The 12,455-nt window shown below is 40.8% G+C and overlaps 1 long non-coding RNA gene across 1 annotated transcript in view; it reads right to left on the bottom strand.

Moving 5' to 3' along the window:
• LOC106017808 (uncharacterized) overlaps nt 1–12,455 on the bottom strand; it is a 498,210-nt gene that overhangs the window by 424,867 nt on the left and 60,888 nt on the right. Inside the window, exon 2 of the long non-coding RNA XR_011810505.1 lies at nt 2,596–2,758. This is a non-coding gene — a long non-coding RNA (uncharacterized lncRNA). The remainder of the gene's footprint in view (nt 1–2,595; nt 2,759–12,455) is intronic.

The raw sequence follows: 12,455 nt of genomic DNA, 5'->3' as shown, positions 1-12,455 counted from the left end.
GAATGCAAAGCATAAAACCAGCAAAGGAGCATCTTTCAAATTAACCCTCACTCACGCCAACACTGGTCCATCCACCTCCTATTCTCATATTAAGAGGAAACCTGGTGAGGACAGAGTTTTGCTGTCAGTCATTCCTGACAGCACTGCAAAAGTGCACAGGCAGCCCCAGGAGCTGCCCAAGCCAGCAGAGGATGCTTAACCATCCTCTTCAATAAAATAAGGACAGAAGTGTGACCACTTGTGATGGAAAAACACAGAAGCATGAACGCCTGCAGGCTCAGGTGTTTAACACATGAAAATGTTGACTTTGATGGTATGCAGTAAGTCTCCGTATCGTTGGCTAGAACTGCCTGGTGTCTGCAGCAAGAATCACTTGACACTGGCTGTCCCTACAAAACCAGGATAATTTGTGAAAGCTATAAAATGTGTATTTTTTTTTATTGTTCTCTTCTCTCACTCTCTGGAATGAGATTTTAGTATTTGTTATGAAATCATTATTACCAGGGAAAAGATATATAACACCTTCTCCTCTCAAAATAATTGATAGCATAATAACTGTCATCGTTGTGAATGGCAGAAATAGGAGTGACAGACAAATGGGATTTGCACCTGGAAATTCTTTCTTGAGCATGTTACAGCTACTCCTCTCACAACAGGGGTGGAAAGCACAGTGGAAGAAGCACAGCTGTGTGTGTGTGAGCTGCATAAAGCTCAGTGCTGAGGATCTTTGGTACCTCGAAGCACACGGGTTCCTGTGTTAAGAGTTCTGACATCAGATACTTACCTTTTGTTGAGAGCATCAGATAGCTGAAGAGGAAAGGGTTGTTTTGTACTGGAAAACGTGAATTCTGGTATTTATTCCTGTATCATTCAGGAAATAAACCATTTAATGTGCATCTCATGTCCTGGCCAAGGAAATGGATACCGACATTTGGCTGTGGCTGTAGTTTTTATGTGCCCACAAGTACATTTCAGTTCATTTATGGAATATGTAGTTAAGTGATCACTGAATAACAGCTTAAATACACAAAAATCAAGCTTTTCTAATGCAGCAATTGCAAACACATAATGTCGCCTGAAAAAAATCACCTTGAAATACAGAGCTGATTCCACAGATAACAACCAGGGCTTCCCCTCTGCTTTCAGCTTCTGAAGGACTTCTCTCTTCAGCGTCATAGAAAAGCTCTCATGATTTCAATGTGTGTTTACTTCCCTTCTCACTTTAGTATTTAGTCAGCCATTTTCAGAGAAGTCACGGACAACTGAATCAAGTGTTTGGTTATTTTAACTTTTCTCCAAAGCCTGGAGAGGACTAAATAAAATTAAAAATGGAATACAAGAAAGGTCCATGTGAGCATTCCAGTATACATCACCTGAGATTATCACCTAAGGAAATGAAATTTTTAAATCATGCTGCTTGCACAGGCTGGAAATATTTCAGAACAAAACAGCTTACTCAAATTATACTACCTTTCTCTGAAGTTTTAGCTTAGAAATAAGAGTTCTTGCAGTTGATAATAAATCCTTAAACTCATGCATAAACATTTAGCTAATTCCTGGAGTCGTATGTGAAGACAGGATAGTTTGCAGCTGTGAATTGTGAATGCTTTAAAAAAAAATTCAGTATTTCCTCAGATCAAACCCTAAATTGACTTGTTATGCTCTACTGTGGTGCATATACAGCTGTTAAATTCATTACTACATTTGGTGCAGTTTCATTATAGCAGCAACAATTTAACACCCCATAGTGGCAACTCTAAACAGAAAATTAAATTCAGCATTTGCTTAGTCCAAGCTATGAAAACTATCTGTATATGCATGAACATAAAATCTCTTTGAATAATAAGTTTACATTGATATGATTTTTTTTTTTCCATGGGTATTAAAACAGATCAACTAGAGCAAGGCAAAAGAGGGAGGGAGAAAAGTCATGTACTGAGCAGTTATTGAACCTGATAGGTAAAGTACTGTCCAAGGGCAATTGTATGAACAACAGGAGTGATTAAGGAAATGGAGAACCGCAGTGAAAAGACTCAAACAGCTCCTGATTGATTACTTCAGAGATGAGATTGATTGCTTTAGAAGGGAGATTTGAGAGAGCTGTGTTGAAAACATACAAAATAATGAGCAGCACATGGGGAATGGGTTGTAGGTTTCCATCCTCCTCTACTCCCCAAGCAGGGACGAGGGGAAGGAGCAATGCTATGCTTCAGGGCTGGGGGGCACAGTGCCCCCCTGCTATACCTGTGGGGCCTGAGCCTCCACAGCCCCCAGCTGCAGCCCAGGGCATGGGGTGGGCAACCCCAGAGAGCCTGAAGGATGGCCTCCACCTGCTGTGTGCTTTCTTGCACCTTGCTCAAAAATTTGTATGAGCTGGAAGCATCCTTCTGGAGACAAATACTTAAAACGGTGGCAACAAGTTTCATTCTGTGTGATTATTCCCATCTACTGCCACAGATAAAAGCAGCAAGAATATATGGCTCTCCTACTTGAGACAAAAGAAATAGAGTAGCATCTAGATATGGCACAGACGCAGACACCAAAGCCAGGCAATCCCAAAGCCCTCCCCAGACTTGCTGTGAAGAGGTCACTCACCTCTCTTGGATGGTGCGGCTGCTTTCATTCCACTGCATCCTTAATTATACTCATGTTGTAGGGCAACAGCAGGGACTTCAGGCTTCATCTCCACGCAACCACAGCCAGCAGAGGTTGCATTAATACCACTGGTGCCAAGGTCTTTTAAATATAGGAGATCCCACTGCAAGTCAAGAAAGGATTTTATTTTAGGGAAGAAAAAAAAAAATCCTTTGGATGGCTTCTAACCCATACAATGAGATAGGGTTCAAATTCTGCAGCTGGAGTTTTTATCCAGTTTAACAAAAGTTACCAACAGCATGTCACAGAGGGAACAAAATATTATTTAATTTGGTATGCTTTCTAATGCAAAAGCATAAACAAAGCGACCTTTTTAGCAATTGATCACGCAGTAAAAGCAGCAAGTGTGCTCATGGTAATACTTCCCTGGCATCATGCTATGATGTTTACAACAATCTTCATCAAGCTCTTCCAAATCACTCTCAAAATGAGGCTAACAGATACCCTGGCAGGTTAATAGGACAGCTCTGCTTTCAGATGCTCATGCCAAAATAGGTCATTCATGGATATTAACAGCTAAGAACAGCGCTATTAGATTAAATTGCATATTTACCAGAAACATATTAAACATCTTGCCCTTAGTAACGTGTTTTTTTCCCCTCCTCTCTCTCTCTTAAAAGGACAATTATTTTATAAAACATTTATGGGAACTCAGAAACTAAAGTCAAAGAGGTCGTCAGGCTGCTTGTGAGCATGCCTTTTCCTGGATCTTGTTCTGAGCATTTGATTAAGGACAGTGACTGAAATTACAGGAATAAGACATTTCCCTATGCTGGTGAGACTCACAGATCTTTCAGGACAGGAGGGAGAATTGCATTATTTTATCTAACCTCCTATTAAATGCAACTAAAAGAATACTGGTCTAACCCTGAAGCTTCTGAACAAAACCGATCACCTCCTGGTGTTCAGGGTGGAAGTCACGGGACAAAGCACTGCTGTGCAAAAGCAGGGGGGCTTCTGCAAAGAGCAGGAGATGCAGCAGCGCCGCGGTCCTCAGCTCAGCAGGATGGAGCACTCTGCTTCCCTCACAGACACAGGGAGACAGCAAGGAGGCTGCCTCCCTAAATGCTGCTGGCATGGAGTCGAGACAGAGCATCGCAGGGTACCAGGACATACACATTCACGGAGGAAAACAAGACAGCAGCGTTGCTTCCTTCCTCTGCAAGCCCAAAACAGGCAGCAGCCGTGTCCATCTTAACACATCATCTCGAGTCCTGACTGAACCGAGCCCCTTTTCCGCACCATTTTAGTTGAATGGCGTTTTGTGATTAAACAAAGGAGGAAAACAGTGGTGCTAAAAATAAAAGTCAGCACTTACTGGCCTAAAGACCTGCTTCCAAGCTTGTGGTAAACATTCAGCTGGGCTCCTATGCGGCAAAGCTGAGGCATGCGAGCTCTATAAAACAATTGAGCAGTGACATTTTTATGCTTCTCCTAAACATTCCCCACTCTCAATATTGTTACTGCAGAATAGCAGCTGAGGTAAGGAGTTAAGGGCAATCTTACATGTACGGAGCCTCACCCTATGCTGAATTCTGCACGAATGCCACAAACACGTGCAGAACTTCACTGATTTCTACAGGCATGTGGGATAGTAAGAAATAAAATAGCTACTAAAGATATGAATAGCTGGTGGTGGCATCTCGCTCTTTTCAAGGCACAGAGGTGCACACATGCAATGCCCGTTCTTTATGGCGAACAGGCTTGCAGGTGGGGAAACGTGGAGGTGGAAGACAGAAGAAGGGAGAGCCTCCCCAGTGCTGCCGAGCTTTTCACATGCCACTACAGGATTAGTAAGGCTGGGAAAAAAAAAAGAGCCATAGGTGAGGAAATATCTAGATATCGACTCCACTAACAACCTGCCTATTCTCGCACTTTAGGTCTCTTCAAGACAATACTCAAGAAGAAATTAACTCCGGATGACTCAACCACCCGCCTAAGTGCTGCTCTACATAATAGCCATTCTGCCTGACGTGGGCAGCAGTTCAAAAAAATAACAGAGAAATGATTGTGTATCTGCAAATACAAAGACTTGCTGCTGTTACTTCAGAAGTGCTTACTTCCCCTTGCCCATCACAGTGTAAAACATCACAAAAGCCATTTTGCCCTCAAGAAACAAACTTTAAAAATCAGAATTTGTCACAGGCAATTTATTTGAAACAGCTGAAAGAAAAGCTATGTGGGAAAGATGGTAAATGATCTTGTTAAGAGCCTCTGGAAAAGTACTGGAAGACGCTTGTGTCTGCACGAAAGAAAATTCTCATCAGGTGCAAGTTTACTTCCCAAAAAGTCAAGCTGAAAGCTTATCGGATTGGCAAAGGATTACCTTACTTACAGCCATGTAAGTAATTTAGTGACACAGTGTTGAAATAAGATAAGACTGGGAGTAATTAGATACTTATTTAACAGACAAAACAGCAGAATACTGTGCGAACACAGACTTTCCACCATCTGCTGCAGGCCCTTTAAAGGTCGTCTGGATCACCTGAAGTGCACTTGTGCCTGGTAAGCTTAATTAAGAGCTCAGTGTAGAGTTTCACAAAGAAACAAATTACTAATCCTCCAGTCAAAAACAGGCAAATACATATGTGTTTAGCTTAATGCTTTGCAAAGCTGCTCCTGACCGGAGGATTTTGCCTTGTTATGTTTGTGCAAAAGAGGGCTCACTGGAATACTCCAGGGCATTACCTCTGTCTCCAGGTATCGGGGAAAAAATTAAGTCAGCACTCTGAGATCTCAGTTAGTATTTCTGGAAATCTCTTCTCTTTAAGAGAAAAAAGCGTGCTTATTTCTAATAGTGTTTCCTGCAAAATCTGGACTGGCTGCCACTATGCCAACAAAAGCATGTTCCAGGTCTGTGTTTTAGCAGGGTTTGTTAATTCATTTGCCTCTGACCTCCAGCAGCCCTTCCTTTCTACAGCAAGAGCATCGAGCAGGTTATCGAACCAAACCAGTAACCTTTTAGGAAAGTAGCCTCCCCCTGCCTGCAGAAGCACTGGCAGCTTTGGGAAGCAAAGTCAAATTCTTGCGTTCAAACCAGAAGCAAACTGTCTCAGTTTGGCCAAGCCTGAAGAGAAAGAGCCCGCGCCACCTACCCAGCTGTAGAGCAACTACTCTTGGACAAGGTGGCCTCGCTCCTACTGCAGTGGTGCTGATGAGGCACCTTGGCTGCAGGCTACATATTACGTGAAACCCCAGTGCAGCAACCTGCTGGACCTCAGCCCTTTGGAAACAAGTAAACACATCTCTTCTCAAGGGTGACTTTGTCCCCTGAAGCGCAACCGAGAAGGGGGAAGCACAAGTCTGTGCTCTGTGGACCATCAGCACATCTCCTGTTGGTGGCAAAGGCCAGAGACATCCAAGACAACTGGAAAACACCGCTGTTCTCTCAAGTGTATTTCCACCAACACAAAGAGGGTATCATCATCTAACATTAGCAGCTTCTGATATTTCCTTCTCTTTTTTCCACTTAATCTTTCCACAGGCATTACCAAGTAGATGTAATTGTAGGTTCTGTTAGTGCCAGCGAAGCTTCTCTGAATTCCCTCTCTGCACTACACCTATCTGATGAAGGAATTGTTTGTTTGCCAACTTTTTCAGAGCGTGTGGAGCTCAGGTCCTCCTATACTGTGTGAAATATGAATGTGTGTCACGTTGTGTTATTATCACTTCAATCACTAACAGAAGTGGGAAAAAAAAAATCACATCCAGTTCAAACAAAGTGATTTATTCTTCAAAATAGCTCCTTCTCAGTAAATTTCAGTGTTGGTTCAAAATAGCATTTGTCTAAATTCCAGAGGCGGAATTAACACCATATACTGCATGCAGCTGGCCAGAGTAACATGCTCAGAAATGAAGAATCCATCCGCATCTCCCTCAAACGGGAATTTACACTGGAATGTACTGGAATCATTGGAATCTTCTTTCCTGAGTCATAGACAAGGTTTTCCAATTTCTCTCCTTATGGAGTCTCAGAAATGACCAAGCACTCTTCTTAAAACTTAAAACTATAAATTCAAAAATAAATATAAAAAACGTAAAACTATATATTTAAGAATTTGCTTGAATTTATGACATTTTAAAGTACTCAAATTACAGTGTGCCAATATTAAAATATAAGATGTTAAAAAAATTCAAAATAAGCAAAAGGTATCAATGATGTTTCTAGTAGAGAGAAATGGCCTTAATCAATACAAAACTAACACCTAACATTATTCTTTCAGATACTTCTTGACTTTAAAGCAAACATGAAGTTACATTTGGGATTGAGCCTGAGGTAGTTTGAGATCTGTCACAGTGACAGGAAGAATAGCTGGTAAATTAAGAAAACAATTCTCCTGTTGAAGTAGGTAAATGTTTTGTATCTGAAAGCAGTAACCAGCTCTAAATAAAAGCGCAAAAAAAAAACTTTTTGTAACCATGCAAAGTGGACATGCAAAAACTGACTGCAACAGCTGTAGTGTGTCACAGCACCTATAACTAACAAGGCTAAGCTACCTGGTACAGGTCTGTGTATGCCCTGAAATACTGCAACAAAGTTGGGGTTTTATTCTTCTTTTCTACTTCTACCTTTGGTTTTGTAACTTGATAAACGTTACCTCCCCACACAGCAATCAGCACTTTCAGAAAGTGGGGAGAAAGGAATCAGATTCATCCTCTTTCATTGCATAGATAAAGGTTTATCTTTAAAAAATATCTTCCTAACTTGGTCCAGTTTTTCTTTTGTCATCCCCAACAGCTTTTACTACACGAGGTTTTACAGCATATTACATGCTTTGTGTACGCTAACTCTTAGAGAGAGATCATTGTGTTTTATTCTTTGCTGTAGGGTAACGTTCAAGTATCCTCTCCAGGTATTAATAGCCAGAATAGTTGTTAATGAAATTATATCTTGTGTTCATTGTGTTAGATAAATGAGAACTTACCTATGATGTTACTGGGTTTTAAGAGACTCTTGTGAGTGCTTTTACACACAGGCTTGTTCTAGACTATAATACTGCTTATGGTTTAGATACTTATTTTATTAATGGAAATATTCAGGTTAATAAAATAAGCCCCCAAAGATTTCCACTTCCTACAGTTCAGGACAAGCTACACATCAAAGAAATGCACGCTTTCAATTTGCTCTTAGCCTGCTTTCAGAGCTAGACATTTCTCCATGCAACCTGTTGTTATGCTATGTTGTTCCAAAAGATGCAGAAAAGCATTGATTGACTCATTTGTTTTTTACACTATGAAGTATGCAAGATGCAAACATAGAACAAATGATGAACCATAAATGCAAATCCCTTGCTCAAAAGGACAATCAAACCAAGGGATCTTAAGAGACCGAACTCATCTCTTGCACTAGATGTTACACATGAAACCCATAAGGAGAAAGTTATGCCAAAATTCTCTTGAAATAGTTACTAATAACATTTATGTATGAGCAGATATACCTTTGAATTCAGCCAGCAACCACAGGGTTATCCACAGTATTAAGCTATGGGCAGGAAAATATTGATGCTCATGTGCTCATGATGCGTGAGCACATAAAAGCCTGTCTTTACCAGGCCTTCTGGTGAGAAGAAACCTTCACACAGTGCCCATGAACAACAACAAAGCAAAGCGTGCATACCAGACAGCCTAAATGGGCTGATTTCTGAAAAGCTCTGGCACTGAAAATTTGCATTTTTTAAAGTGATTTAGCTTTTTAAGATACATAAGAAGACATACACAGTTGTAGGTTATGACAGTTTGTGGGCCAGATAGGACTTCCTTCCTCTTTTCTGAATAGCTATTTAATAGGTTCAATATTTGAGTTACTGAACCAAAAAGAATGAAACACACACACACCACAACGAGACACACCACAAACCACCTGAAGACACTGATAGCTATGACACAGAAGATATTGTCTACAGCACACTCCTGACAAGCTACAAATGAGCATTTGCAGCATGTTTTGGAATATACCCCACCTCCTTCAGAGACGCTTGTCAAGTTCTTCCCTACTGTTGATGGTATGTAAAGGCACAAAGCACTTCACATGCCAAAATAAAGTAGTTTATTTTGGTTTTACTACATAAGTGAAACTATCCAAGAAAGATTTATAAAAATAGTTAGGAAAATCTTCAGCCTACCAAATTATGTCCTTGCTACATTTAGAAAGCTAGAATCCAGCTCTTCCAAAAGCTTTTAAGAAGGCTCTCTTGTATGCCTTGAGAAGGAGCTGCAAAGAGACTCTTTTCATAAAGAAAGGGCTTTCATCACCCAAGCAATGACATAGAGGTATTCAAAGCAAATTACTGTTTGCATTAAAAGGAAACAAATTTTACTTGGGAAAAACAACCAAAAATAACTAATTAAAGCTAGCATTGAGAGTGTCCTCAGAGCTCTCACCACAAAGTCAAAGCAATATATCTGTAAAGATGGGATGAAATTACAGCCCCTCTGCAGGCAGGAACAGACTGGCTGTTCATGAGCCGAAGCTGCTAACAAGACAGCAGCAGCACCACAAAAGTACCGAGACAATGAAAGGAAGACAGCAGCTAATTCCAAGTCTAGCCAAGCTTGAAAGAGATGTTTTCCCCCTCCCTCTAAGAAGTTATGGAAAGAGGGATTAATAAAAGCACTTTGAATTGTTCAGGCATCTCTCTCCGCTCCCTTCGGTTTTATGGCACTCATCACAGCTCATCCTTTTCACCCTTGCAGGCTCAGGTTGCCGCAGACAGCAATGAAGGAACAGCCCGGTGCTTCTGCAAAACTGAAAACACCACTCAGATGCTGCAGGTCAAAGGAATCAGAGAATCTCTTTTCTTGGGCTATTTTAAGGATAATGAAATGCTATTGTAGTGTAAGATTACAGTTTCTCCTATTAATTGCCTGACTGTTCAGCCTATGTATTCTTGCAGAAGGTCACATAGGTTTAAACTGAGAAACAGAACACTTACATTTTGATCAAAGACAAAGAATTACATGTACAGCTGCCTCTTCGCAACTTCTGGAAAAATTCTCAGTACCTCCTCTTTCTCCAGAGGAAGAGCCATCTTCCTGAAGGCAGGACCACTCAGCTTTGTGTTGCCACTGAAAGCTGCTAACAAATAGTGGAAGGATCAGGTTTGAAGGAAAGGTAGTCTGTTCTGGTTGTGACTTTGTTTGTTTCTCTTCAAGGATATGAATAATAAAAGAGTTAGTAGCAATATTTTGTCTTTTTTGTCTTAATCACAGCATCTCCATGATAAAGAACCTCAGGTAAGCTGGAAAAACCTGTGTAAAACATGCATTGCTGTTTTATCTTGGTCTTTTCTACACCTGGTAAATGATGGGGGAAAGCTATAGCAAATTCATCTCGGTATTTATAGCTTAATACCTTTCTAAAATTAACATTTTCTGAAACAAAGGATAAATTCCTAATATATCTGTATGTTAAAAAAATAAATCATGTAATTGTAGCCCTCCAAGTTTACAGAGTTGTTTTTCGCATCTATTGTCTTTGCTGATGCTATCAACACAGTTTTTGCTTACAAAGAATGCCTGCAACAACGATCAGCCTTTTTTTTTTTCCCTCTTATTAATTACAATTAAACATTCCTCCAAAAATGTTTCTTGAACAAACAGAGCAATTTATCATTTGTGCATGGTTAGAAATTCAGATTCAAAAATGTTTGTTCCAGCAGGCAACACTTAGTCAAGGAAAACTAAAAAATAATAAAAAATGAGAAAAAATGGGCAAACAGGAGGTCAGTCTCCACAGAGATTCCGCTGGAATGATAAATGGAGCTCACACACTTCACGCCTGGACTATTTGGAAAACAAAATTACCTGCTGGCACTTGTTTCCTTTTCAGCCCTGCTGTCCATAAAACACAAAAGGCAGCACAAGTCCCACAAAGTTCTTGACAGCCTTGCATGAGGCATGGACTTATTTGCTTCATGAAGCCACTGTGAGATTTTTCAGCTCCCACCGTGGACCAGACCAGAAACAAAAGTGAGATGCAAACTGTGAGATGGTGCCAGCCACTGAGCAGCCATCACAGCTCTGCCGAGTGCCATTCAGCTGAGGTGAGAGTGGTTCATCTCTGAAGCATCACTCATTAGCAAGGCTGTAAGCAAGTAACAGCAAGCTACTGCTCCTACAGAGGCCCGTCCTGGTGCTTCCAAGGCCTGAGGACATCCTTCTCCTCCCTGCCACCAAACAGTTGCCCGATTCACCATTCATGGAGCCACCACAGTAGGAGAGATGGGGTCAAAGTCCAGAAGGAAGAAGCCAGGGAGGAAGTACAGGACCTCAGCAGGGAAAAGCAGGACAAAATGATGGCAAGGAGTAGGAAAAAGGTTGCACAGGAAGAAAGCGATCAGCTAAAAGGACTTGGAAAGCCCAGAGATGGAGTCCAGTTGCTTATCACTGTGGTTAAGATCTGGATAGCAGGATTCCTCACTTTTGGTACTATCCTGCATTTCCCTACATACACTTGAAAAAAAACACCGATATGGGTCCCTCTTAAAAGATGCTTAACAATATAGTCTGAGGAAGGCAAAGACATCTAAAGCAAGACAGCGTTAAAATTAAAAAAAAATAAAAAATGTCATAAGAAACCGGTGATACTTTATGGATGCAAAATGGTGCTATATTCAGCTACTTAACCCTACACACAATCCTTCCTTTACAGAACTGAATACAAATCATCTCTTTTGATTTTTAAAAGCACATTAAGAAAGAGGAAACATAAAACCAGGAAATAACTTTCCCCAGCATTTATTCTTCTCAAATTTCCCAAGTGATATATCATACAAGTATTTTGGGTCACAGTTGTACTGCTACATCTTCAAGGCCAACCTAGTGGCACAGCTGCAGGAATTTACTATCTTCTCAAAGCAGCCTGGTGACAAAAGCAGAAGGTGACTACAGCAGACGGGTTAGGACCCCCTTGCCCCATCACTGGCACTGGAGGGAACTCTGGCGAGCCCTCTGGCCGCCAGCTGCTGGAGCCCATCCCATAGCACTCAACACCACACAACTTTTATGTGGCTTCTGCTGCCACCATAAATCTTTCTGATAGTTTAGTGTGCGAGATATCAGCCCCAGTAAATGCCGGTTCTGTTTTACGATACAAGGAGGAAAAAAAATCTGTAATGATCTGCCTAATGATTGCATCTCATGAGAAATTTTATATTGCAACAATAAAGCGCCTGTTTGTTTTAATCTTTTATTACTCTCTAAGGCCTCATTGACACTGTATTGCACAGAATTCACACATACCCTATGAAGGTTTCATATCTGATGGCCCCAAATTATTATTTAATAGATTTTTCTTTTAAAAAGTACTTTGTAGATTGGATTTTTCCTCTTTTTCCCATGATACTGTGCAACAGTGTTAAAAACCCCAGGCAAAAGAAGAGAGACATCTTTTACACTCAAATATCAAGGGGATGAAGTTCCAAGCAGCAGCATCCATTATCTGCAGATAAGATGCTTTTCAGTCTTGGCTAACACAGGCAGTGGAAGTGGTTACTTGTACCTCAGTTTGAAACGATCAAAGTGAGGAAAAAGGATTAGATGTCAAAATACTTGAAGTGTATCCCTTTGATCAGGATCAAAAATCAAGGCTGAACTTTGAATATAATGTGCTAGTACATTTCAGCGGTCCTTTGAAGAGGAAAAACCCTAAATTCATGAACGTGTAATACCGTTGCTATGAATGGGATTATAGAGCTGATGTCTTACTCTCTTTTCTTAATTTGGTAAACCTACCATACTTACGACTTTCAGCTCTTGCTTGGGAAGCTGAATTCCTGCTTTGTAACAGGGTCGCATCACCC

The sequence above is a fragment of the Anas platyrhynchos genome, chromosome 7 (assembly GCF_047663525.1).
Source record: "Anas platyrhynchos isolate ZD024472 breed Pekin duck chromosome 7, IASCAAS_PekinDuck_T2T, whole genome shotgun sequence".
Lineage (NCBI taxonomy): Eukaryota > Metazoa > Chordata > Aves > Anseriformes > Anatidae > Anas > Anas platyrhynchos.
Note: the sequence above shows the minus strand (reverse complement) of the source record. Positions and strands in the feature narration are given on the sequence as shown.